The sequence below is a fragment of the Ascaphus truei genome, chromosome 3 (assembly GCF_040206685.1).
Source record: "Ascaphus truei isolate aAscTru1 chromosome 3, aAscTru1.hap1, whole genome shotgun sequence".
Classification (NCBI taxonomy): domain Eukaryota; kingdom Metazoa; phylum Chordata; class Amphibia; order Anura; family Ascaphidae; genus Ascaphus; species Ascaphus truei.
The window spans coordinates 32,814,924-32,841,741 of record NC_134485.1 but is presented as its reverse complement, the minus strand read 5'-3'; positions in this window follow the sequence as shown (position 1 = coordinate 32,841,741).

Here is a 26,818-nt window from a genome sequence, read left to right as displayed (position 1 = left end):
CAATACAATTTGGAATTGTTTTCTGTTTGATAGAGAGATCTGGCATAATTTGGAAATAGAAACAGTGAGCTGTTGGCTCTTGGTGACTTCAACCACAATTGGCTTGATCCTAAAAACAATAAAATCTGTGCACAATTCAAATCACTAAATTGAACCCAACAAATATCTCAACCAACTCAAAAAAAATTCAAATCATGTAACCACTCACTCCTGTAACCACTCAAATCCCGATTTGGCCCTCAACTATTTTCAGTCAGAATTCCTAAAAATCTGTGATATCCATAATCCACGGTGCAGAGTCAAAGTCCGTGAGTCCCTGAGTTACATTCAATCTAATTGAGCTTTACCACTTTAGATATGTCTTTTGGAATAGATACAAACTAACCGGCTCCATGCAAGATCTCAAAAAATATAGAGCCCTACGGAATACATGCACAAGACAGACTAGACTTCCAAAATTACAATACTACTCTAACAATTTTGATCAAAACATAAAATCCAGCAAAATAAATAATATTTTGGAGCCCTGCAGCCAACAAGAACCTTTCATTATCAAAAATGATAATATGATTTTTTCGATCAATCTGCCATTGGCAACACATTCAATTAATACTTTGTGGGTTGTGCTACTTCCTTATTATCAAAATGCAAACGTGATGTTAATATGGGAGCCCAGAATCTGTGCACTCCTCTATCATTACCTCCTCCTCACTATACGTACAGTATGAATTCCAATTGTATCCAGTGTCTGAAGAGGACATTGTACAGGAGCTCCTCAAACTAAACCTAAGCAATCAATGTGGGCATGGCCAATTGAAATCTATGTTCCTACATCTTGCTGCCCCCATCATTGCTAAACCAATTGCCTGCATAATGAACTCCATTTGATCTTCTGGCCAAATTCCTAAATCCCAGAAAACTGCTAGAGTTATCCCATTCTTCAAAAGGGTTGACACAGACATTGTTAAAAACGACAGACCTATCTATATTCTATCTCTATTATCCAAAGTCATGGAATTATGTATTAATGCCAAACTAAGCAACTTCAATAAGAAGTCCAATATTTCTAATTGAGTTTCAATCTGGCTTCTGACCAAATCACACAACCCTCTTAAAAATTTGAAACAAAATCCAATGTGGTATGGAACAGGAAGAGTTGACTGGTGCAATATTCTTAGATATTTTCAAGGGTTTTGATACTATTGATCAGGCTGAATGTCAAGGAAGCTCCAGGACTCTGGTATTGGACCATATGCTTTAAACAGGTTTGCCTCTTATTTATCAGTAATATCACAACAAGATCTGAGGCTCCAACTCTAACCACTTGGAAATTACCCATGTAGTCCCTCAAAGCTCTGTTCTGGAACCCTTACTTTTTCTGACTTTATAAATGGCCTACCCACAATTTGTAAGATAACTTCTCTGCATATGTATGCTGATGATAATATTCTACATGCACTCAGTCCCAGTCTCTCTTCCCTTGAACATTTACTGCAAACTGATTTCTCAAAGGTTGAAAACGGGATCAAACAAAGAAAACTATTTTTCAACCCTGCCAAAGAGTAACTATAGTGTTTGGGATCAATTCTAAAATGTGTAAGCTGCCCATGACAGAGCTACTTATTAGAACCTGCAGTAACACTAATTTCGCCTCAGCTGCTAGCTTTAAATATCTGGGAATGTGGCTTGCCTCCAATTTAATAATTTGTTTGCATATTTGCAAACTGACATCCAAAATCAATTTGAAACTGAATGTACTTTATAGAAATAAATCCTTCCTAAGCTCATTGCTCAGAAAAAGCATAGTATAGCAGATGCTAATTTTTATTCAGCCACAAAAATAGCAATTATCGACTTGAGGGATATAGTGTATGGTGCAGCAGCCCAAATTCACCTGAGCAAACTTCACATTTTATACAGCTCAATATGTTGTTGTCTTACAATGTAACTGAACTTGGTTGGCTATCCCTTGAGTCTAGAAAATAATGTATATCTTTCTTGTCGTACATTTTTAGTTCTTTCTGAACACGTTAGTCAGTTAACTGAGTCGGCTTCTCACCCCTACTGTACACAGCACTTATCCCTTAGACAACTCTAGAAACCTCCAGAAAGCTGCTTACAGTCCCATGGTTTAATAAAGAATCAGGTCACTTTTCTTTCTTGTACTGCTCACCCCACTTCTGAAACAATTTACCTGAGTCCCTAAAATCAGCTTCCTGTCTACATTCCTTCAAGACTTTGGCTGTTTCCCCCTTTTAAACATGTTTGTAACCATAAATTATAATGTTGTCAACGTTACTTTGTGCCCAGGACATACCTGAAAAATAGAGGTAACTCTAAATATATTTGTTTTTCTGGTAAAATATTTTAGTAATAATAAATAGATAATACAGATGAACCCAGATGTAATAGCAAAATGTAACTGTGTTCCCAGCACTCCAATGTACAGCAAGACAAAAATCCATAAACCATTAATAGCAGAAAATGAATATTTTACTAGTACTTGACTAGAGAAAAGTAAACTTGGCACCCAAATGTATAAATCACCTTAGAAAAAGGGATATTTATAACATATCTATACAATCATTAATGTTAGAAAGACACATGAAAACTGTATACTGTACATCTGTAAAAATATAGATACTTATCCACCATGCAGGACCAGAGGGATGTTGCCAGGCAAAAATAAACTATATATATATATATATCATGTCTATACAATCATGAATGGTAAATAGATACAGTATTAAAAATTATATATATATGTACAAACACAGATACTTGTCCCCAGTATCAGAGGCATAATTCACTGGGGTAAGTGCAAAAAAGTTTAAAAAAAAAACACTGGTAGTTAGTGATAGATTATTACACTGGTAGCATAGATTATGCTGAAAATGAAAAAGATAATAATGAAAAAAATGTCAATGAAAGTAGGAGCTTGTAGACAGGAGAAATAATAGTTGAAATAAGGGGAGCAATGTTTCAGGGGAGGGATCCATTACCTCAATTCCGTTCCCATATGTAAAGTACAAGTGGTACTGACTTTTCAATCCACTGAGGATCCACGTAGGGTTTTTGAAAATGTATTTATCTGTTACCGATTGCTGTACATTACTGGGAGCATTTCTCGTAGAGGAGAAGAGAAGCGCCACTTGTATTTCACACGTGGGAATGGGCTTTAACTGTCTCCAGAGCTGAGGCATTTGGCTTTTCATCCTGCAGCTTTGGGGATAGTAAATTGAGCTATATCTGTAGGCAGGCTTAAAAACGCTCAGGAGCAGAGATACTGTACAGTACAGGTAGAGTGGTTTGGACATCTACAGTCTGAATAATGTCCTAGCCACTCCACTAAAACTGTCCTTGACTAATAACCTTCTAATGTTGAAATCCTTGGGGAACATTTCATTAATCATTTTACTAGATCTCTCAGCATCCTTTGACACTGTCGATCATGAAGTCCTCGTTCACACTCTTCAACTTATTAGTTCTCGTGACATTGCTCGCCTATTTTCATAACCATCCCTTCAGTTGGAATTAATTATTAAACTGTGACAGTGCTGATCAGGGCACTATAGCAAGAGAACTCCCATGGGAGTTTCTGTGCGAGTTTCTGTGCGATAGTGTCCTGATTGGCACTATCACAGTATAATGAATACCCCCCATTATTTCCAATGCTGATACCTCCTCCTCTTAACTCCCACTTTCTGGACTTTCAACTTTGCCATTCTGCTGGTGACATGTGCCCTTCTCTACCTCTTGCAATATAAGAACCTGTAGCACACCCTACAAGGTACACATTTAATTTACTACCTTTTTGTAAAATATATGAAAAGATATGTACTTATATGATTGGTTCTGCAAATTTTTGCAAGAATCACGGAGTTTTTTTATGTAAAAAATTATATTTGTAAATTCAAACATGTATTTTTTTAAGCAATGCAATAATATTTAGCACTTAATGTCTTACATTTTGCTGTGTTACGAAAGTATTGCGTTAAGGTTCAGTGTAAATGTATGTAAATCCTATTATGGCAGTCTTCTGTATGGTGCTATATCAATACTACAGTATGTCAACGCTTACTTTTGTGTCTGAGAAATTCTCTTTCGCAATTTTTCTTTGTACTATAGGACAAGGGCAAGTTTAATCTGTGAAAAGGAGGTGAAACATGGTTTGTGGTTTCATGAACTCTTGAGAAAAACTTAAACTAACATGAGTGTAAGATTTCATTACCTTCATAACTTACGTGCAAAATAATACTGTTGATTTAAAAAAATCATAATGCGCTGCCTCTTAAATCAAACAGTCGATTGTCATTATTATTTTTTCCATGAAATTATTATGTTTTGATCTACAAAAATAAAAGAAACTGCAGGTGAAATGAAATCAAGATGTAGGAGCCTGAAAAGTTTAGTGGATGCAATCAAGTGCATAATAAAAAGGTTGGATTCCTCAATAGCACTTTACACGCGAGGACCATTTCATTTTTTATTTGTTACAGGGATTTGTTTGGAATATATTATCAGCTTGATTCAGTGTGATATATCAGAGATATTATTAAGTGCTCATTCATTCATTCATTCATTCATTACATGTATGGTTTGCAAAAATGTTGTGTAACAAGGGTGGAAATCTGGGATACTGACTAATGCAAATGATTCTCCTTCATCGCATGACACCCTCAAGAAGGATGAAATGCTCTCATGGCATATAAAGGATTAAGGCCTCATGCAGTAAGCAGCGATAACCCACTTATCGCCACCTTATCGCCAAAAAAGCCTACTGCTATTCAGTAAAGCTCGGATAAGTCGGCGATAAGAGAGGTTATCGGCAATTTTTTTTGCCGAAAAAAAAACGTCAAACGCGTGGCGATAAACCACTTATCGACAATTTCTCAAACTCGCTCAATTCTAGTAGCCCGAATCTGCTTATCGAGGCTGTTCGCTGCTCTAGAATGGAGATTTCCTCTCCAAATCGTCCCGCAACAAAAACTTGGCAAGAAGGTGGTGAGAAGCTGCCGATAAGCGGCGAGATGGCACTTAGAAAAAAAATGCATTTTCCTGCATTGGATTGATGCCAAGAGTCTCCGGAGCTGATATCCATTAATATCACCACCGGGGACCCCCGGCATAAATCTGATGCATAAAAATGTATTTACAGGCAACTTCATTACCTTAGAGGCTAACCGCTAAGGCAATGACGGGGTTAACGTCTCCCGCTACCCACCAAGGGCCAAATACCCCCTTCACCCGCCCCCACTACCCACAATAAACACTAATACCCACCTCCTCTACTCCCCCATGATTGATACCAGAGGACATGGGTGTCACGGGTGGTCCCCGTGGGTGTCCGGGAGTCCTCAGGTGGTCCCCGCTGGTTACCTATTAATACCTGCACCGGAGGCCCCCGGCATGAATCCGATGCAGGAAAAATGCATTTACAGCCCACTTCATTACCTAAGCGGCTAATCGCTAAGTGAATGAAGGGGTTAACCACCAGTGCCATACTTATTGTGGGTAGAAGTTGTGGGTGAAGGTGGTATTTGGCCCTTGGTGGGTGTTTAGGCCCTGCGGGGGGAGGGTTGCGGGTAGATTAGCCCCTCATTACCTTAGCCGTTAATACCGCTAAGGTGATAAAGGGGTTAACCCCTCCCGCTACCCACCTGGTAGGCCTAAACACCCATCCTTGGGGCTACTGCTCCTCCATTCATCCACCCCCGCTACCCACAATAAACCAAAATAGGCCACCAATAACCATTACAATATGTAATAAACACCAATACACAACCCACCCACCCCCTGTGCCCCACATAAAACCATAATGTATTTTTTTATACACAGGCTTGCGAGGGTACCTGGCTAGTCCCCACGGGTATCTGGGTGTCCTCGAGTGGTCCCCACTGGGCTGCGGTACCATTCGTGTAAGATAAAGATGGCCTACATTTCAATAAATACACCCCCCCCCAACACATACAGTACAGTAATGTGGCAAATAACATCCTTTGCCCATTATTAATCAAAACATTAGACAGCCAGCATAAATAAACAAAATAAAACCGTTCTACTTACCCCTGCCATTATGAAGGGCGTCTTCGTCAGCATACTGATGGGCCATGTCCTCCGTTGCCAGAAAGAATGCATCAAAATATAATCTAATGGCCCCTAACCCCTTAATCAACTTAGCGGTTAATAACAGCTATAGTAATTAAGGGGTTAACCCACCCTCCCCCGCTACACACCCGGGAGGCCTAACCACCCACCCAGACCCACTATACCCACCCTGTACCCATTGAGTGGCATAGCAGTACATCTTACCCATATAATATGGGCATGATAAGCTACTACTGAATAGCAGTCAATGGTCACCCTAACACAAAAGCATGAATGTCCAAAAAACACAATAATCAAACATATAAAACAAGAACCTAAACCCTGAAAATCAAAAGTTAAAAGCACTAGCCAACCAATAAATTACCTAAATATAAACACTAGCCAATCAATGAAAGAAATAAAACCAATATGCATTCAATAAAATCATTAAAACCACTAGGCAATCAATTACATAAATCATACCAAAAGCCAATAATACATTTAATACATAAAAGCAGTAAGCACAACAACAATTAATTAATACAACCACTAGGCAACACATCAATTAAATCCAGTAGCCAACAAAATAAAATCATTTAATAAAAACACTAACCTATCTGTCCACCCAAAAATACACAAGCCATCACAATTCAAAACAATGTAATCTTAACAATAAACAGAAATAGAGAATATACAGCTTCAGCGGTCGTTATTCAAACACTTCACGCGTTGTGTACATCGGGATACCGATGTCATGACTCGGATGTCTTCCAACCTTAGCGCCTTAAGACGCGAGTGCAGAAAATGGCATTTTAGAGTTCTGGTTTTTAAACACCTTAAATTACACATTAGCACAGTAGCACAGTACTGTACACAATGCAATTCATTCATTTCATTGCACCCAAAGAAACAAAATCCATGAAATTCAATAAAGCAATCACGATAAGTGCGGGTGCCTGGGGCGATTGGCCGCATTCATGCTACGTAAAGTACAGCAGAGCACACGATATCGGCACCGTGAAATGTTTAAATAATGGCTGCTGCAGCTGTAACAGTCAATAGAAGAAATGCATTGGCTCCCACTTTATTCATCTGTACCCTAAACAGGCACAGATTAATACATTAGAAGTCAATTGACAATGAAAAACAAAACAAAAAATTAAATAAAAAAACCTGTAAAGATAATTGTACATACATTCAATAATAATCTTACCTTTAGAAGCATTGGCCCTCCAAATCCTGGATTGAAGACAATCCCATTGATTGCGGTACCATGTGATAAATTACATTAGTTCAAAAGGATGTGACATCATCCCTTAAAGTGATGGATCTAATACCATGTGATATAGCCATTTATGTGAATGTAATTATTTCAGGTTTTTTTATTGTATTATTTTATTTTTATGGTTTTCATTGCCCATTGACTAATAATTTATTAATCTGTGCCCGTTTAGGGTACAGATCTATACAGTGACAGTTAATGCATTTTTTGGTAAAAGCTTTTTTTTTCTATTGATTGTTGTATTTTATTTTTCTGCTTATTGTTTTGCTTAAATTGTTTTTATTTCAATGTCCGATTGTTTAGCGTTTTAATTTAATAATTTTTTTTGTTGGCTACTGGTTTTAACTACTAGTGTTGCCTAGTGGTTTAAATTCATTAATTATTTTGTTGGCTAGTGTTTAAAATTAATTAATTGATTGTAACAACAGAACAAAGTTCCATGAAACGGTGCTGCCAAAAAATTGGTTACCGGTGGCATAAATATTATATATTGATAAGCTTGCTTGTAGAGAGAAATAATCAAAGTGACAATGAATGAGTCAGACACTTAATACAGATGTGTTGCTCACAGTAGGGGAGTTATGAGTAAATGTCCTGGTTGATAGTACAGATGGCTGGTGATTTATCAGCCCTCTCTGGTTCTCTTCCTATTTGGACTGCCTCCCCAGAGCATAAAGGTCCCTGTAGTGTCCATGACAATTAATTCTCATGTATATCAGTAATTGATAGGGAGTACAGTACTCACATTCAGTCGCTTGTCTTCCTCGGTTGGCATGCCTCACGTGGTATAGAGAAGCAGGTGATCCGATAAAGGAGAATAAACAGAGCACAGCCGTGCAAAAAGTAGACGTCCGGGGCTACAGCATGTACTAATTTAAAAGGTCTTTAATGAAAAATTACAACATGGCACAGACAGAATAAAAAATCTACTCTTACGCGTTTCACGCTAAGTATAGCACTTCGCCAGACTTTATTATTGTGTATTTTTGGCCTTCAGGCTTTTTATTAGGGTGCCAATTGACTGCTATAGTGGCTTATCATGCCCATATTATATGGGTATGATGTACCACTATGCCAATCAATGGGTAGAGGGTGGGTATAGTGGGTCCGGGTGGTTTTCAGGCCTCCCTGGTGGGTAGCGGTGGAGGGTGGGTTAACCCCTTAATTACTATAGTGGTAATTAAGGGGTTAAGGGCCATTAGATTGTATTATTTATTGTATTATTTCTGGCAACGGAGGACATGGCCCTGCAGTATGCTGATGAGGACACCCTTCATGATGCAAGGGGTAAGTAGAAAGGTTTATTTACTTTATTTATGCTGGCTTGCTAATGTTTTATTTAATAATGGGCAAATTAGCTATTATCCATATATGGATAATAGTTATTTTGACCATTATGTACTGTATGTGTTAGAAAAAAACATTTAGCCACAGGATTGATACCACAGGCCAGCGGGGACCCACGGGAACCACCCGAGGTCCCCAGACAACTGTGGGGACCACCTGAGGACCCCTGGACACCCACGGGGACCAACAAAGGGCCCACAGACACTCACGCAGACCACCTGAGGACCCCCGGACACCCGCGGGGACCTCCCGAGGGCCCACATACACCCGCAGCCTCTGGTATCAATCATGGGGGTTGAGGAAGTGGATATTTGTGTTTATTGTGGGAAGCGGGGGTATTTGACCCTTGGTGTGTAGCAGGAAGGGTTAACCCCTTCTTTGCCTTAGCGTTTAGCTGATAAGGTAATGAAGTTGCCTGTAAATGCATTTTTATTGCATGGGATTCATGCTGGGGATCTCAGGTGCTTATATTAATGGGAATCAACTCCGGAGACTCACGGCATCAATTCAAGACAGGAAAAATACACCACTTATCGGCAGCTTCTCACCACCTTCCTGCCAACTTTTCTTGGCGGGACGATTTTGAGAGGAAATCTTTATTCTGGAGCCACGATTAGCCTTGATAAGCTAATCAGGGCTACTAGAATTGCACGAGTTTGAAAACCTGCCGATAAGTGGCTTATCGCCGCTCGTTTAGCGATTTTTTTTTTCGGAGAAAAGTGACTTATCAGCACTTGGTGCATAGGCCCCAAAATGTACTCATTATTTGAGATAACATCTCCACTTTTCCGTAGCAGTGCTTGATATATCTGGGCCACTGAGATTTTTCAGTTATGGTGATCCAGGTTGTATTTTCCCTGAATTTTCTCTGAATTCCATACACTGAATGCATGAAAAAAAGGCAAAGGTCCATATTTTTAGTACAACTTCTAACTTTAAAAGACAACATACAGTACAACCCTTACAACCCATGCACATAAATGGGCTAAAAGGTGGCTTAGTGAATTTGGGCCACTGTACCAAGTCTAATTTGAATAATCTTAACCACCCAGTCTGAAAAAACTATGTGACTATCTGCAGACAGATATTGTAGCTATTCTAATTTCTTAACTTTATTATCAAAATGTCAAAATCTGCAAAAAAGAAGACATTTAAATAAACATACTGTACACATAGAAAAATAATTCCAAGTTAACTACTGTAGTTGCAGTCTTGCTATCTCATACAATATATAATGAATCTGTAACCATCAATTTATGGCAGGCATAAATACTATTCTTAGCCGACTATTGTTAAAAGAATTCTGAACCATATATTCCTACACTGTAATGTGCCAATCTACTTCAGAGTGAGGATTGAAAAGTACTGTACTGTATGTTTCTAACTATGTAAAATAAAATGGTGGTTTGGAGAACAATCTGTCCTGCTGCCTCAAGAAAGCAGAATATTTACTGTAAAAACATAACATGATATTTTAGTCTAATAATATTTAGTTGTTAATAACTTTACTGACGGAAAGATCTGTATTGCATTGCATAGCAATACATGTCAAGCCCTTCTTGTAGCAGAGTTTTAAGACTATTTATAGTATGAGCCTAAATTCCAAATTGGTACTCTTATAAGACATAATTATTTTGATTTATTTTGAGTTCAGGAGTATGAATTTGTCATCAGTTCAGAGGCATTCCCAAAGGAGACCTACACAAATGACCAGAGATTTATTTTCGCCGTTGCTTATTTTCTGACTAAATCATCTGAGCCTCATCGCTCCACTTCAAAGATGTGTTACTATTTGAACTGGCAAAGCTACATTCAACCAAATTCTGCTTACTGGTTCAACTTAATGTGTAACATGCTTGTGAAAGTCAACTTCTGGGTTAAAGGATTCAGTGTAATCTATTTCTAGATCCCCAGTATTTAAATAACCAGTGGTAAATTGTGCTTGTCCCATTGGGCTTCTGATGTGATGTCGGACCCACCCTATGCTGGTTGCAATGAAAAGTTTCATATTAAAAATAGCCTAGTACAGCCTTTGTAAAGTACTTTCTTACTTACGTGTGAATATTGAAAAGAGTGTAGCCTAGTTACAAGCTGGAGAATGTCTTTGTACAATATATTCTGTTAGATTCCAAGCATTCTCACAGGATGGTGATAACACTGAACATTAAAGTGCATAGAAGATATGATTTTGAAGTCCTAGCCCGTGTCTCATCATTCAGAAGTTGAAAAGAGCGACAGTGGACATACAGAACTCATGTGCTGATTTGTTTCAACTTTCAACAACATGCTGACAATTGACCACAAGCCTTTGAAGACGCTGAGATTTTAAACATTTCTCTTTGTGACAAATATGATATGTTTGATTAAGAAACGGCTCAAAATAGTAATCTTGCTTTCATTCTTCTTTAACTGTTGATTGTTTATTGCCAGGAAACCAAACTAAATGTTTTCAGAATTGAAGAATTCACATGCACTTTGCGTCTGTACATCTACACTACTACGTTTATCTTTGACATTGTCAGTCTGCACCAATTTACATCACCATTTCTAACATTCATATAGTGTTATGTAGAAGAAAAATACAGACACAATGGATAAAACTAGAACTCAAAAACCTTCAACATAAGCTTTTCTTATATTTACTACTGTAATACTGTATGGACAATTATTGTTTTACAAAAATTGAAATAGTTTTATTACAAACTGACATTTCAGGCATAGAAAATGCATGAAAATATAGACGGAAGTGTAAGGAACTGTATATGGTAAACCCATTAAGATAAAAAAAAAAAAATTATAGGTTTTTGTTGCACACCAAAAATAAGATAAATAGTGATACTTTTACCGGTGCTCCTTAGTCCCAGGGAAGACCCGTGTTTCGTCCAATGCATCCAATATGATTGATGGACAAGGACACAGATTTGAATCAAAAAAAAAATTATTTTAAAAGAATTTACAATAAATAATTTTTTTGATTCAAATCTGTGTGCCCTTGTCGATCAATCATATTAAACCCATTAAGATGACATCACATATATTACAATTAAATTCATACATAACTATATTAAAATATATGATGTTATTCTTTGTTTAAATACCATAAGATCCTTCTAATTTGAAAATAGTCTTCAACACAGGTTTCTTGTAGTTCTAATATATTTATTGTTGACTCGTTATTCAATACCAAGCTTCAGTTAGCAAGAATAAGATGTTACAGGTTACAGGCAGAGAGCCGTCTTTTTGGTTAGCTGTTTCTTTCAGCTCTGAAGTAATTTTTCCTCAAGCAAGGCTTTTCTAACAACAAAATAACCTTTTCATTTCAAAGGCTTGTTAGTATGAAGAAATAAAGCACAAAGAAAATATTCATTATTGTTGGTCGTATATCTGCTGTCTGTGTTCCGGACCCCGACTATCTAACTCTGTTGTACTCCCATGAGCACCTAGCAAAGATATTTCATTTTGCACTATGTGAATCCTCGTCTCTGCATTTTCACAGAGCATGCAAATTAACCCCTTAAATGCCTTCTTTAGTGAAGTTGACCTTTGAATCCCAAAAATATACATATACACTCTACTGAGACATCACTAACAAAAGTGGCCAATGGCCAACTCACAGCTAAATCTAAGGGTCACTTCTCCCTACTAATTCTCCTGGCTCTCTCTCTGCTGACTTTTAAACTGTCAATAACCCCCATCTTCTGAACATTCTCCACTCTACTGGCCTCCACGACACAGCCTTCAACTGGTTCATGACATATCTTTCCAATGGCTGCTTGTTTGTGTCCTTCTCTGGTTTCTCCTCATCTTCACTCCCTCTTTCTGTTGGGGTCCCACAATGCTATGTCCTTGGCTGTTTGCTCTTCTCACTATATATCTCTTTTCTTGGTGAACTCATACAATATGTTGGCTTGCAGTATTATCTAAATGCTGATGATACTCATAGGAACGGGAGGGGAGAAGCCATAGCCTTCACCTTCCAGCTGCCTTTTTCCCCTGACATATTATACTTACGGAGCATAGAAAATATTTCTACCGCAGTCTGCATTCTTCACGCAGTGCGTAGATACTTACTCAGCAAGACTTGTTCCTCACATGAACTGACACTTGGAAGTTTTATTAGTACAGCTCAACCCTGTTATAGTGCGATCCGTTACAACACAAATCCGTTTACAATGTGATGTGAGCGTAACAACTCGTGAAGGTAGAGTATGTATGAGAGAAATGTATGTTGTTCAGCGCTTAGCACCTGGTCCGAGCTTTGTGCCAAAGTGCTAATGCACAAATCAGTATTGTAGCAGCATACAGCAACAAAGTCGTGAGTAAGAAAAATCTCTGCAGTCACAGTAGAAAGTCCTGCGCGTGCATGTGACTTCCTGGCCGACGTGCGCGTTTCACGTATGAATGCTTCTTCATGGCAATAAAGGAAGGGAGTGTCCCTTTTGGAGTAATCATGGTTTTTATAGCCATATCAGTCTCTTGTTGCAAAAGTTAACCCCTTCTATGCCAACTCCTGACAGGCAAATTTGGCTAGATGAAGTAAATTGTGAAGATAGGGTTCAGTCTAATTCCAGGCAGGGTACATAGAATGCAGATGTTTTTTAAACTTTTAACCATTTGCAGATTTAGCCTGCACATGTTGAGAAAGTAGAAAATGCTCATTATCAGGATCATTATCAGGGCATCTTCGTCGAGTGGGGTTAAACCTAGATGTGCATACAGTAACAGTCTGTGTGTTTAAACCAATACAGTTGATTTTAGCTCAGGGAATAATAGTGGTTGCTTACTATCCCATAGTGGGTACCAGATGCCCACTTGTCTTTGATATGTAGTAAAGGAATGTGTGGTAAGTCAGGATTCCTATATTGACCAATGGTCCAGGTATAATATGTATGGGTTCACCAAGTGCATGTATTAAAAAGTGTCTGGGATCCAGAATATCACATGTGGGAATGCAGTTTTAAAGAAGATATTTATTTATAAAATATTTTACCAGGAAGTAATACATTGAGAGTTACCTCTCGTTTTCAAGTATGTCCTGGGCACAGAGTTAAGACAAAAAAAAGCTGTGTGTGCTGTGCACGCGCATAGTAAGTGAAACTTCTTTGACTTTTGTCACAGAAATTGACTTATAACGCGCGTGCTCGGCACAGTCAGTGTATGTGTCAGTCAGTGACTATGTATGTGTGTCAGTCAGAGAGTATGTATTTGTGTCAGTCAGTGTGTGTATGTGTGTCAGTCAGTGTGTGTATGTGTGTCAGTCAGTGTGTGCATGTGTGTCAGTCAGTGTGTTCATGTGTGTCAGTCAGTGTGTGCATGTGTGTCAGTCAGTGTGTGCATGTGTGTCAGTCAGTGTGTGCATGTGTGTCAGTCAGTGTGTGCATGTGTGTCAGTCAGTGTGTGCATGTGTGTCAGTCAGTGTGTGCATGTGTGTCAGTCAGTGTGTCAGTCAATGTGTGAGTGTGTGTGTCAGTCAGTATGTCTCTCTCTGTGTTGTGTGAATGTCTCTCTGTGTCGGTCAGTGTGTGTATGTGTGTCAGTGTGCGTGCGTATCAGTCAGTGTGTGTGTGTCAGTCAGTGTGTGTGTCAGTGTGTGCATGTGTGTCAGTCAGTGTGTGCATGTGTGTCAGTCAGTGTGTGTGTGTGTGTGTCAGTCAGTGTGTGTGTGTGTCAGTCAGTGTGTGTGTGTGTGTGTCAGTCAGTGTGTGTGTGTGTCAGTGTATGTCTCTCTCTCTGTGTTGTGTGAATGTCTCTCTGTGTCGGTCAGTGTGTGTATGTGTGTCAGTCAGTGAGTGTATGTGTGTCAGTCAGTGAGTGTATGTGTGTCAGTCAGTGAGTGTATGTGTGTCAGTCAGTGTGCGTGCATATGTGTGTCAGTGTGCGTGTGTGTGTGTGTGTGTGTGTGTGTGTCAGTCAGTGTGTGTATGTGTGTGTGTCAGTCAGTGTGTGTGTATGTGTGTCAGTCAGTGTGTGTGTGTGTATGTGTGTGTGTGTGTGTGTGTGTATATGTGTGTCAGTCAGTGTGTGTGTGTGTGTGTGTGTGTGTGTCATTCAGTGTGTGTGTGTGTGTGTGTGTGTGTATGTGTGTCAGTCAGTGTGTGTGTGTATATGTGTCAGTCATTGTGTGTGTATGTGTGTCAGTGTGTGTGCATGTGTGTCAGTCAGTGTGTGTGCATGTGTGTCAGTCAGTGTGTGTGTATGTGTGTCAGTCAGTGTGTGTGTGTGTGTGTGTGTGTGTATGTGTGTCAGTCAGTGTGTGTGTGTGTGTGTGTGTGTGTATATATGTATGTGTGTGTGTCTGTCAGTGTATGTGTGTCTCTCTTTGTGTCCTGCCCCCTCTCTCCTGACTCCCCCCCCCCCTCAAAGGCAGGCAGAGCTGCGGACCCGCGGCGGCTCTGCCTGAGTCTCCTACTCCCCTCACCCCCCCCCCCTCACAGACAGGCAGAGCTGCGGACCCGCGGCTGCTCTGCCTGAGACTCTCCTACTCCGGCGATAAAATTTTGAGCGGCGCCGCCACATGTCAGTGGGTGGGTGGGTGGGGGGAGCGGCGCCAGGGGCTAGCGCCGCCGCATGTCAGCAGCCGTGTGGGAGAGCTGCGGGACTCGGGGAAGCAAGAGGGAGGAGAGAGGCTGAGCAGCGGCTCCTCCTCTCACAGCCCATGGCAGCGGGCGGTGGAACGGCGCCAGTTAGGAGCGGCGGCTATCACCGCCGCATGTGAGCAACTGGGTGTGTGGGAGGGTGAGGGGTGTGTGGGAGGTCCTCTCTCAGCCGGAGTACTTGCGCGGCTTCCGCCATCTTATTACACCCGCAGCACCGGAAGCTCTGCGGCAGCCATCTTGCTATACCCATGGCAGTGGCCGTTAGGAGCGGCGCCGGCGGCTATCGCCGCCGCCGCCGCCGCATGTCACAGCAGATGCGTGGGCAGCATGTCACAGCGGGTGTGTGTGGGGGAGCAGCGGCTTTTAGGAGCGGCGCCGGCGGCTATCGCCGCCGCCGCCGCATGTCACAGTAGATGCGGGGGGGGGGGGAGGGGGGAGCTGTGACGTCACTTCCGTTTCACATTTGTCCCCCATCTCTCCCGTTTTACCCCATCAGAATAGGTGCCACTAAAGAAGTTTCACTTCAATAATACATGGTTACAAATACAGTTACATAAATGAACAGGGTATACATTATATACAAGACATTGCATGCACAGTTAAAGAAAATATATATTATGGGCGTATGAAACAGTTACAGGTATGGTGGTTAATGTATCACTACTATGGATGGATGTCAAATAAAGGGAGTATATATAAATCCCTCATTTAACCCATTGGGTGAAAATGTCTTTAAGGTATAAAACCACCTTGCTTCCTGTTTAAGGAGCTCTGAGTTCCAATCACCCTTTCTTATCCCTGGGGAGTACAGATCGATGCCCGTGAAGCAGATGGAATTTAGATTGCCATCATGGCAGTTGTTAATTTGTTTAGCAACTGGAGTATCAAGACTGTTGCGTACTGATCCAATGTGTTCCAGAATTCGTATTTTGAATTGGCGTCGCGTCTTTCCCATGTACTTCTTACCGCATACGCAAGTACCCAGGTAGATTACTCCTGTGGTATTGCAGTTTATGAATTTACGAATCTGGAATTTATGAGAGATGTCATGGTTGGTGAATTCCTTTGTCGCCTTTAAATATCTGCAGACTTTGCATTTCTAGCATTGGAATGATCCAAGCGGTTTGGGGGGTAGCCAATTAGGCATTGAGTGACCACAAAGATGACTGTGAACCATGGTGTCTCGTAGGTTCCATGCCCTCCTGCTCACCATTGATGGATAGGTGAGGATTACTTCGTTAATATCGCTATCTGCCAGCAGAATGTGCCAGTATTTTTGTAGGATGTTTTGGGCTTGCTTCCATTGTTTGTTGTATGTTCCAACAAATCTCACCACCTTCTGGCTGGAGTCCTTGGTGTTCTCTCAGGAGTTCAGCACGTGGTTGATGTTTCGCTCTTTTGTATGCGTTTTTAATAACTTTGTTGCTGTATCCTCTCTCAAGGAATCGCTTTTTCATTACAGTAGCCTGCTTCTCAAATTCTGTCATTTGCTGCAATTTCTCTTTAAACGCAGTAATTGTCCAACCTGTATCCCACTTACCTGCGCCCTTGGATGATGGCTACTGGCCTGCAGTATGCCATTTGTGGCTGTAGATTTCCAGAAAGTGGTGGTATGGAGTACTCCATGCTCACCCCTCGTTATTTTGAGGTCTAGAAAGCAAATAGAGTCATGGTGGGACTCTAGAGTGAGGTATAGGTTGAGTGCTTTGGTATTCAGTATTGTGATGAAACTGTGTAAAGTCTCTGTAGAGCCACGCCACAGGATGAGCACATCATCGATTAAGCATACCCACATCTCAATGCATGTTGTGTATTGTTCAAGTTCTTATTTAAAACTTCTTCAGCCTCCCACCATCCCAAATAGAGGTTTGCATAGGAAGGGGTGCCCATCGTAGTTCCCTGTATTTGGTGGTTAATTTTGTTGTTAAACCAGAACTAGTTTTTATTCAATACAAACTGCAGTAGCGTTATTACAAAGTGATTGTGTGCTTGATGTCATTGCCCTCTCGTTTTGAGAAAGTATGTTATGGCATCCCGGCCAGGTCCATGTTTGCTTGAGTACAGCCCTTCAACTTCCAGACTAACAAGGATTGTGTCTTCTGTAATCATTATGCCCTCTAACTTGTTTAGGACATCTTTCATGTCTTTAAGATAAGACAGGGCTACCACAGATGGTCTCATGAACTGATCTATGAAGGAGCTGGCATGTTCGGTGAGATTACCTATACCCGATACAATTGGGTGCCCGGGAGGTAATGACTTTTTTTTAATGGATTTTGGGCAGGCTATAGAAGGTAGCGATTTTTGGGGTTTGGACCAAAATAACATTTTATTCCTGCTGTGAGATCAGTTTGTCCATTAATCCCTTGTTCAAAATGGTGATCAGTTCTGTGTTGAATTTTAGAGTTGGGTTTGTATCCAGTGTCTCATAACAGGCTTTGTCAGATAGTATTCTTAGGTTCTCTTTAATGTAGTCTTCAACTCTCAAGATGACTAAATTGCCACCCTTATCTTATGGTTTAATCACAATGGTATTGTTCTGTGCCAGATTCTTGAGTGCTCTTTTCTCCGCAGGGCTTAAATTATTGATGGATTTAGTTTTGGGTAGTAGTTCCAGGTCACTAGTTACCAGATTTACAGTACAAAAACATAAATGTTAGCGAATTGGTCCTCAAATGGTATGAACCTAGATTTAGGTCTCAAACTGGTGAAGGGATCCTCGTCTGGTATTCTTTCAGATTCGTCCAGTAAGGCCATTATGTTGTGGAGGCATTCAGTGTCAGTAGAGTCAAGTATTGGGATACTTTGTGCATTGGCCATCCTTCTGTCTCTCGATTTGAAGAATTTTTGTAATTTCAATTTCCTGGCAAAGAGGTTTATGTCTTTGACCCATTTAAAGACATTTATGTTCAGAACTCTCTTGGGAGTTCATTGGGAACTCGATCCAAGGATCATACTGGAGCTCCCACAAACTATTTGTTAACCACCCTTAGGTGGTAAGGTATCTGGCAATCAGGGCAGTATATAAAGTGTCACCAACTTGTATACTGCTCAAGCCATTGGCAAATATGGTATTATTGGACAGTCATCTATTTTGTCCATAGTACCCATGAATGACATAGGGTTTTTGAATATTGGCATAGCCTCCTATTTCCCCCCACAGGGTTTTTTTGTTACCAATACTACTTGTTACAACAGTGGTGAATGGTATACTTAGCTAATCACACGTATTTACGTATGATCCAGAGTCTTATCATAGTACAGCTTAACCCCGTTATAGCGTGGTCCTCGGGGGCTACCCGCGACCACCGTGTTATAAACGGGGTCACGGGAAAAAAATGGCGCCGATTTTTTATTCATTTTTTGTTAAAAAAAAAATTTGTGGTGGTACCATGTCTGCCGGAGGGAGAAAGCTGAGAACTCTCCCAGAGTTCCCAGACCCGCAGGGCCGCGGCAACAGCACACAGCACTTACCCGGCATCTGGCAGCTCTTCTCCCTGTCTCTGCTTCCTGCTTCTTCTTCCGTCTTGCAAGAGCAAGCTCCCTTAAAGAGACAGGGTGTCTCTGTGTGTGTGTGTGTGTGTATGTGTGTATGTGTGTGTGTGTGTGTGTGTGTGTGTGTTTGACTCTGTGTGTGTGTGTGTGTGTGTGTGTGTGTGTGTGTGTGTGTGTGTGTGTGTGTGTGTGTGTGTGTGTGTGTGTGTGTGTGTGTGTGTGTGTGTGTGTGTGTGTGTGTGTGTGTGTCAGTGTGTGTGTGCAGTGTGCTGTGTGTGTGCAGTGTGCTGTGTGTGTGTGCAGTGTGCTGTGAGTGTGTGCAGTGTGCTGTGAGTGTGTGCAGTGTGCTGTGAGTGTATGCAGTGTGCTGTGAGTGTGTGCAGTGTGCTGTGAGTGTGTGCAGTGTGCTGTGAGTGTGTGCTATGAGTGTATGCAGTGTGCTGTGCAGTGTGCTGTGTGTGTGTCAGTGTGTGTGTGTGTTCAGTGTGCTGTGAGTGTGTGTGTGTGTGTGCGCAGTGTGCTGTGAGTGTGCAGTGTGCTGTGAGTGTATGGAGTGTGCTGTGAGTGTATGCAGTGTGCTGTGAGTGTATGCAGTGTGCTGTGAGTATGTGCAGTGTGCTGTGAGTGTTTGCAGTGTGCTGTGAGTGTGCAGTGTGCTGTGAGTATGTGCAGTGTGCTGTGAATGTATGCAGTGTGTGTGCATAAAAAAAAACTTTTTTTTTTAAATTCGGGGTTCACGCTCAAACCGCGTTATAAGCGGATCCGCATTATAGCGGATAGCGCTATAACGGGGTTGAGCTGTACTTGGATCAGAGATGCATATCTTTCGTTGCATTATTTTAACATTCTAGACTTAACTATTAAAATGTATATTAAATAATTCATCAATCTACCAGTTCAGTAGGGAGAGATCTACAAACTGGGTTCCTGTTCTTGTATAGTATCATGATTACAAGTGTACAGTACCTAAAAAAAAATTGTACAAACATAAAAGCAAACCTCTTGCGATTATTGCGTTTGGTATTGAAAGGGTTCACATGAGAGGCAGGAGAGGCAATATTGAGATGCACCTGCTAAATAGGTATAGTAGGTGGATCTTTAAGTATCTTTAGTTTTAGTGTACAGTATATTGTCTCTATAAGATTGAATATTTACTGTTATTTGCTTACACCATTTTTCCATTTTTGTATTTCCAGATTACAAATCATTTTTGAATATGCATCTCTGATCCAAGAAAGAGTGAATCATTTAAATACTTGTGCCTAATATGACACATACGCGTGTATGCTTGTAGCCCCTGATGAAGCTTACTTTGCCAATAAAATATACCCTGGCTATTTCCCATTGGGCACTTTCACCTGCTCCTATCAAGACCACAATATGAATATGTAAAATCGTGGGCGCTTGATATTTGGAGGCCACTAAGACTGATATGGATTGGGAAGTAGCTGAGTATTCAGGATTGGTGACTTTATCATGTTTTCATTTTCACCTCCCTCTGCTTTTCCTGCTTTTCATTCTGATTTACTACTTTGATATTACATATATGCATTGGATAATAGTGTATGCTTCATTGTTTTTATATGTGTTCCATTCTCCATTGGCTATATCCGGTTACTTGGTTAGGATTTTGGTATCAGATCCTTTGGATTTCTGTACTATCTTATTTAGTAGTCCACCTTTCTGCACTTTTATAAGTTTTGTCTATTTACTCTAAATATCAGGTTATGCCTTTGTGTCTGTATAGTTTTTAATTGGTTTTATATTGTATGTTGGTTATAGATTTGTATTTATTGTGTATTTCTTTGGGGTATTGAGTGTCTTTTTTGCTTACTGCGTAAATGTAAGAAATACATTTGTATTTTTTTCAGCAAACCTTGAGTGCATCCATTTTGTTATGTAACCGTTCTATTCCCTTTCTTGGGAATTTTTCCTTTTTTGATTCTATCCCAGGAGATTAGACATAGCAATAAAGAAAGTGATGCGACAGAGCAACTAATTAGATTTTTAAACAGTAGTTACATACCTTATGTGCCTTGCAGCTGTTTGTTGTTGGCTCAGTGTATTTTGTTATGGATATCACATTTATGATACATAACATCAAAAGGATAAATCAAAATACAATGAAAACTATTACTATCAATACTATACTATTGTATTTTCACAAATAATAATTTGCTTTTTATCCTTTGTTACTTAAAAGCCACTACAAAGAAGAATTATATAACTTCATACATTACCTTCAATTTACTATATATTTAATAATTTTCTTAGTTTAACAAATATGATTCTAAATGTTCTTGTCTTTCACATACTGTGGCAGCAGAGATGCAAGGACAGAGAAATGTACAGAAACATGAGGCCTCCATGTATCATTGGAAGGTATTGATTAAACTGTATTAGTGCTGAATATTGTGCTGTCCCACCGAAACTCCAATTGAGTTGAATGAGAGTTTTCTTGTTAATCATGCCTCGATTGGCACCATCACAGTTTAATGATTAATGCCCATCGAATCCAGTAAAAAAATTGCAAATTTGCTGCCTCTGTGCTTTTCTCTTCCATTATTAGAGCTGGAATTCCTTATGAGATTAGACAAAGTAAACATCTGTAGTTGGAAAACACATATCTCTCCTTTCAAACAGTCCATGTACAACAGAGTAAACAATTTAGACAACTATGAAGTGTGCTAAGTCTCAAATACAAGCTAGCTTTGCAAAAATGTATTTATAGTGTATATGCTCTATCATTTCTAATTAAATTCATTTAATAACTATCATGAAGCATGTCACTAAACCCTAAGACATACTCTTTTAGTACATTAGGTTAGTTTGATATTTCAGTTTGGCAATGAACCTTTCAGTTGTTGTCCAATTGGCAAATCTGTCTGCAATACTTTAAGAAGCCAAGTAAGATCTTGCCAACATGGCATAGATGAATGCAGGCAGCAAAAGAACTGCATCAGATATTTTGTGTTTTAATTTTACTTCTGGTACATTTCACGTTTCAAAAGTATTGAAACAGTCAATACAACATATTTGTTAGCTTGCATGACAGTGTTTTTCTTTTATCTGTTTCATATAACAGTGAGGCTTTGGGCTTATTTACATTATTGCTGCAATGAGGCAATTTTTCCTGCTACAAAAAAACCATAATTACCTTTAGCTGACAGTTCATAAAAACTATTTGTTGCTCAGCTCCATACAAGTAATACATATATATAACCTCCCTCTTAAAGGGTTACTAACATGGCTGTTGTATGCTGCGCACCACCCTAGGTTGCTATGGGGATCCAGACGTCAGTCTGCGGTATTTAAGGTGGATGGATTATTCTAGAAATTTAGGTTCCAGAAAGACAAGAGGATAGCGGCCTCTGGGAGGCTACTGTAGATCAGTAACGTTTCTAAAGTAATAGCATAGACCAGGCCCTCCTGTTTATTATGTTATTGATAGGGGCAGTACTCGTTAAGTTACGAAACCCCCAAAAGAAGGAACGCAATCCTGAATCAGAAATGAAGAGGAAAACAGCATGCCATTGAGGGCCTGAGAAAGGAGGGCTCCTGGATGCTGGCAAATCAGCTCTAACCGCAGAGTGGCGCTAATATTCCTCATCAGTTTGTATGGAAGTGGCAGTTCCCAAACAGGCAAAATGTTTGGGGTCAAGTAAGGAAAATATCCGCCAGGATTCCCGTAGGTGCCCAGAGTAATCAGATTAATATTGATTATGTTTCCGAAGAAATAAGGAGGGTCTGGGTTCCACATTTACTCAGAGCAACTAAGTCAAATTTCCTTAGTTTGAGTGTTAAGAGTGGTTACTGATGGACGTATTGTATTCATGTATGTCTATTATAAAATACAGTGCATCGTTATTAAATGTGTATGAGATGTCCTTGTCCATTATGACATGAATAAATGAACTATGAAATTTCTTGGCCCCATATTTCTACAACCTTGCTACCTCATCATCCAGCCGTCTGACTCCAGCCTCTGAGTCAAGGTAACCCATGTGGTCTCTCTCTCTCTCTCTCGATCTAATTTGTAGCATGTGAGCAGCAAGTCATTTTCATGGCTACTAGCACAGAGCTTTTATTTTATTTTCCCAAATATTCACCCTCAAGTATACAGTGGCGGCCGCCTTTACTCTAAAGCGGCCGCCACTGCGGGAATTTTTAACCCGCGGCAGTGCGCGGCTCTTTTAGGCCTGTTTCCCGCGCCTCGGGCGCTTTCAATGATAAGCACCATTAGCGCTTATCTGCTGAAGCGGCCGCCGCGCGGGAAACTCCGATTCAAATCAGAAAAAAGCCCCGCATTTATCCCGGCAAGCTTTAGAATAAAGCTGGCCGTGACAGTAGATTAGCATGTTCACAGGCTTTAAATCCGAACGTTCTGTATTTGGCAGTTACAGGTACGCTGATGAGTATTCTAACACTTGCCTTAATCTTGCCATGGAAAATCTGGGGCTATCACCAACAAGACCCAGGTACATGCTGGGTACATGCTGCAAATATTTCAGTGACATTTCTGCAGAGACTAATGGCCCATCGGATTAACACAGCAGGGGTCCCTGGCAGTCCAATTCATTTTGAATGGGATTGCCAGGGACCCCCGCTGTTAATCCGATGGGCCATTAGTCTGTCTGCAGAAATGTTGCAGCATGTACCCAGCATGTTTTCAGCATGTACCCAGTATGTACCTGGGTCTTGTTGGTGATTGCCCCAGATTGGTTTTAGAATACTCGTCGGCACTACAGTAAATGCAAACTTTTAGTCAAGTAGTTAAAAAAAGAAATGTTTGATTCAAACCCTGATTGAAACTTAAGACTAAATTCCCGAATCCAAACAAAATACGAGTCAAAACCCCAAAAGTTTTATTTTTTTTGGTGATTTAATTTTTTTAATTCATGAACCAAAAAGGTTTATAAAGAGCACACAAAAAAAACGTTTTACCAAATGTCTCTATTTGTTTTGATTTTTCTCCATAATTTTTTTATAATCTAAAAACATATCAAACAGAGACAAGAGCAAACATTTATTTTTGGATGAAAACTACAGTACATCACAATTTTTTTTAAGAACCAAAATGGAAGTAAGCGCTTTTGTCATTTCGTAAATTTGGCCTTTTGCCCACTTTTGCCCACTTTTGCCCACTTTTGCCCACTTTTGCCAATTCAGCTGCCTTTAGAATTGAATCTGAATCACGACACAAGAACACATTTAGATGGCACTGAGGCCCCGTTATGGGGTGCCATGGTTAAATTATCTCACGTCACGGCCCACGTGAATGGGGGATTTAAACTAAGCAGAGGGATACCAGCACCTTTATTATGTAGGAAAGACAACACGGATGTTTAAAGAGCAAATTTGTCTTCACAGATCGTCCATCAGGAAGGCTTTACTGGATACAGGTGACATGGACGACTTGAAATTACAACCAGTAGCAAGATATTTTAAAAAAAATCAAACATAGTCTCGCAACCATGTGGTGTATGCCAATCCTGCAGGCACACGCTCCCCCTCCGGGGGGTGATAGGGGCAAGCTGTTACTACAACTTGAAACAAGGATCATTTTTGAACTTAACACCATGGCCTCAAAAGGATTAAATGAGGACTTTAAACTTGGCTGTTTTCTCTGAGTCCTTCCCTATGTGCATCTCCTATTATCTTTCTCTTTGGCTGACAGCTGCATTGGACATTTGGTCTATGTATAGCCCTGGTATCCCTCAGGGGATTGTCACATGCTGCGGCTTAGTCAATAGGGCGGCTGCATTTGCAATTAAGGCTTTTTCAGTGCAAGGGAGCCTGCGCTGGCAGTTTTGAATAGGGACAGTTAAGAGAGGCTGCAGTTACATGTTGCTAGGCAACCAGTGAAGCTGTGAGAGATGACAGTTAAGACAGAGTTTTGAAGAGGGTCAGTAAGAGCAGGGAGCTGGTCAGTGAGGGTGCAGGGGAGCAGTAGCCCCTTGCACTAGGCCAGATAACCCCCAAAGGCCCCAGATAACGGTTACCCTTGCCCCATTTTGTTGGTTGCTTCAGAGACAGGCCTTAGATAAGGAGATCTGCCCCTTTAGCTATTTGGTTAAGTAAAGATACACTCTGTGGCGCGCAGCCTGATTTCTGGGTCTGGGCTCAGACCCCTCTATATATAAAGACTATCTTACCAGAGACTAATATATATATATAGACTATCTTAACGGAGGCCACGCCAAGCAGTGACTGCTGCCTGCCGGCTGCAGACGGATCCCCACCAAGGTACAGACGGTGCGGAGCCACAGTGATATTATCCACGCCGGAATTCACACCACACGTAGGAGGACATCGCGTTGGATCAGGCGGATCCAAACCAGTTGTATAGCGGCACCCGTGGCTGGAGCCCCGGGCAGGTACCTTTAGTAGTGCACTAACACTTCAAGGGATAGCGCTATCTCCAACATATGTGGGTGGGTGTGGACATAAAGGGACATCAGGGGATTGGTGCCCAGCACCCAAGTACTTTGGAGGAGGGAATATTGATGGTGATGTGTGTACCCGGTGCACTTCTATGTTTATGGCTATATGCATTATTCTGTGTGGTACATGTACCGAAGTTATTAGTATTAGCAATAGTAAACAGTTATTAGCATACACTGTGTGCGTGTCTTATTATTGTGGTTCCTGTAAGAGGACCATCCCACTCAGGTGGGAGCCCTTACAGGTGGAGGCGCTGTGTTCAACGAATGATCAGGTAACCCCAGGCTCCCAGTGGCGGAGGTTCAGGCCTTCTGTGAGCCTATCAGGTAACGCACCACACCTGGTAACACAAGTGTATTTCCCCACATGGTCCCCATCTGCGATAGGGCGGGGGCAAAAGGTGTTACATGTGCATTCAATGTTTTTCTCCCCCACCCCCCAGGGGGTGTACACCCCCCTGCTAGACAGTATGTGTGTCCCTTATGTGTACAAACCTTTTGCTGTCAGACTCATGGTTGTCAGCAATATTTTCAGCCTGCAAAACTGTGTTCCTTTGTTTTTATTCCCCTAACCCGTCATTCACGTTTATACCCCACTTGTGTTATTATAGGTCCACACTGTACTTCTGATGGCTCTCCCTCTGTTGGCGCTGCGGCTCACGTTCCAGACTGGCTGAGACACTGCCCCGCACATGCGCAATCTTCCCCTTACTAGTATCTATGATGATGCAATGCTTAGCCCACGTTACCGAGCAACAGAGGATGCCTTACTCTTCATACACAGGATTGGCTTACCCCCTCACGCACATGCACAGGGTTTGTTCTGAACGGACTGGTCACTGCTGTCTAAGATGGCCGCCGCTCATCAGTGATGATGCCTCGTGATGTCATGTGGTTTTCTTAATAGTCAATTCGTTTCCTCTGATTGACTACAATGGGTTTTATTTTTGGGTATACATTTCTTTCTCTGACATTGTTCGCCAGCACTCCCTGAGGAAGGTCCTTTCTGGACCGTAACGTTGGATTAAGTGTGCTATGTATTTCTAAATACAGGTTTTCTTTGCATTATATATTGAGTGCTGTTTCTTATTTTCTCACTGGGGTTAACAGTTTTTTTCTGCTTATGCTTATGGAACATGCACCAAACTATACTTTTTGGAGTGCCACACCAAGCTGCAGCATCTTTTACTCCTAGATTAAGGCAGGAAACTTAGTATTTCCCTATATGGGGTTTATGTACTTAGTTTTTCACTCATGACTTCTCCATTTTGGCTTTATTTTTGTTAAATAAATCATAACACGGTGTAATATGTCATGTGTGGTTGTTCATCTGAGGTTGATTTTTCCTAATTTGAAGACCTGCTAAGAAACAGATGATTGCTATTATGTCCTCATATGTAAAACCATAGAATTCAAAGAGTGTGTACTTTATTTTTCACACAACTGTATATATATATATATTCTGCAGCCTTTAGAATTGAATATATATACATATATATATATATATATATATATATATATATATATACACATATATATATATATATATATATATATATATATATATA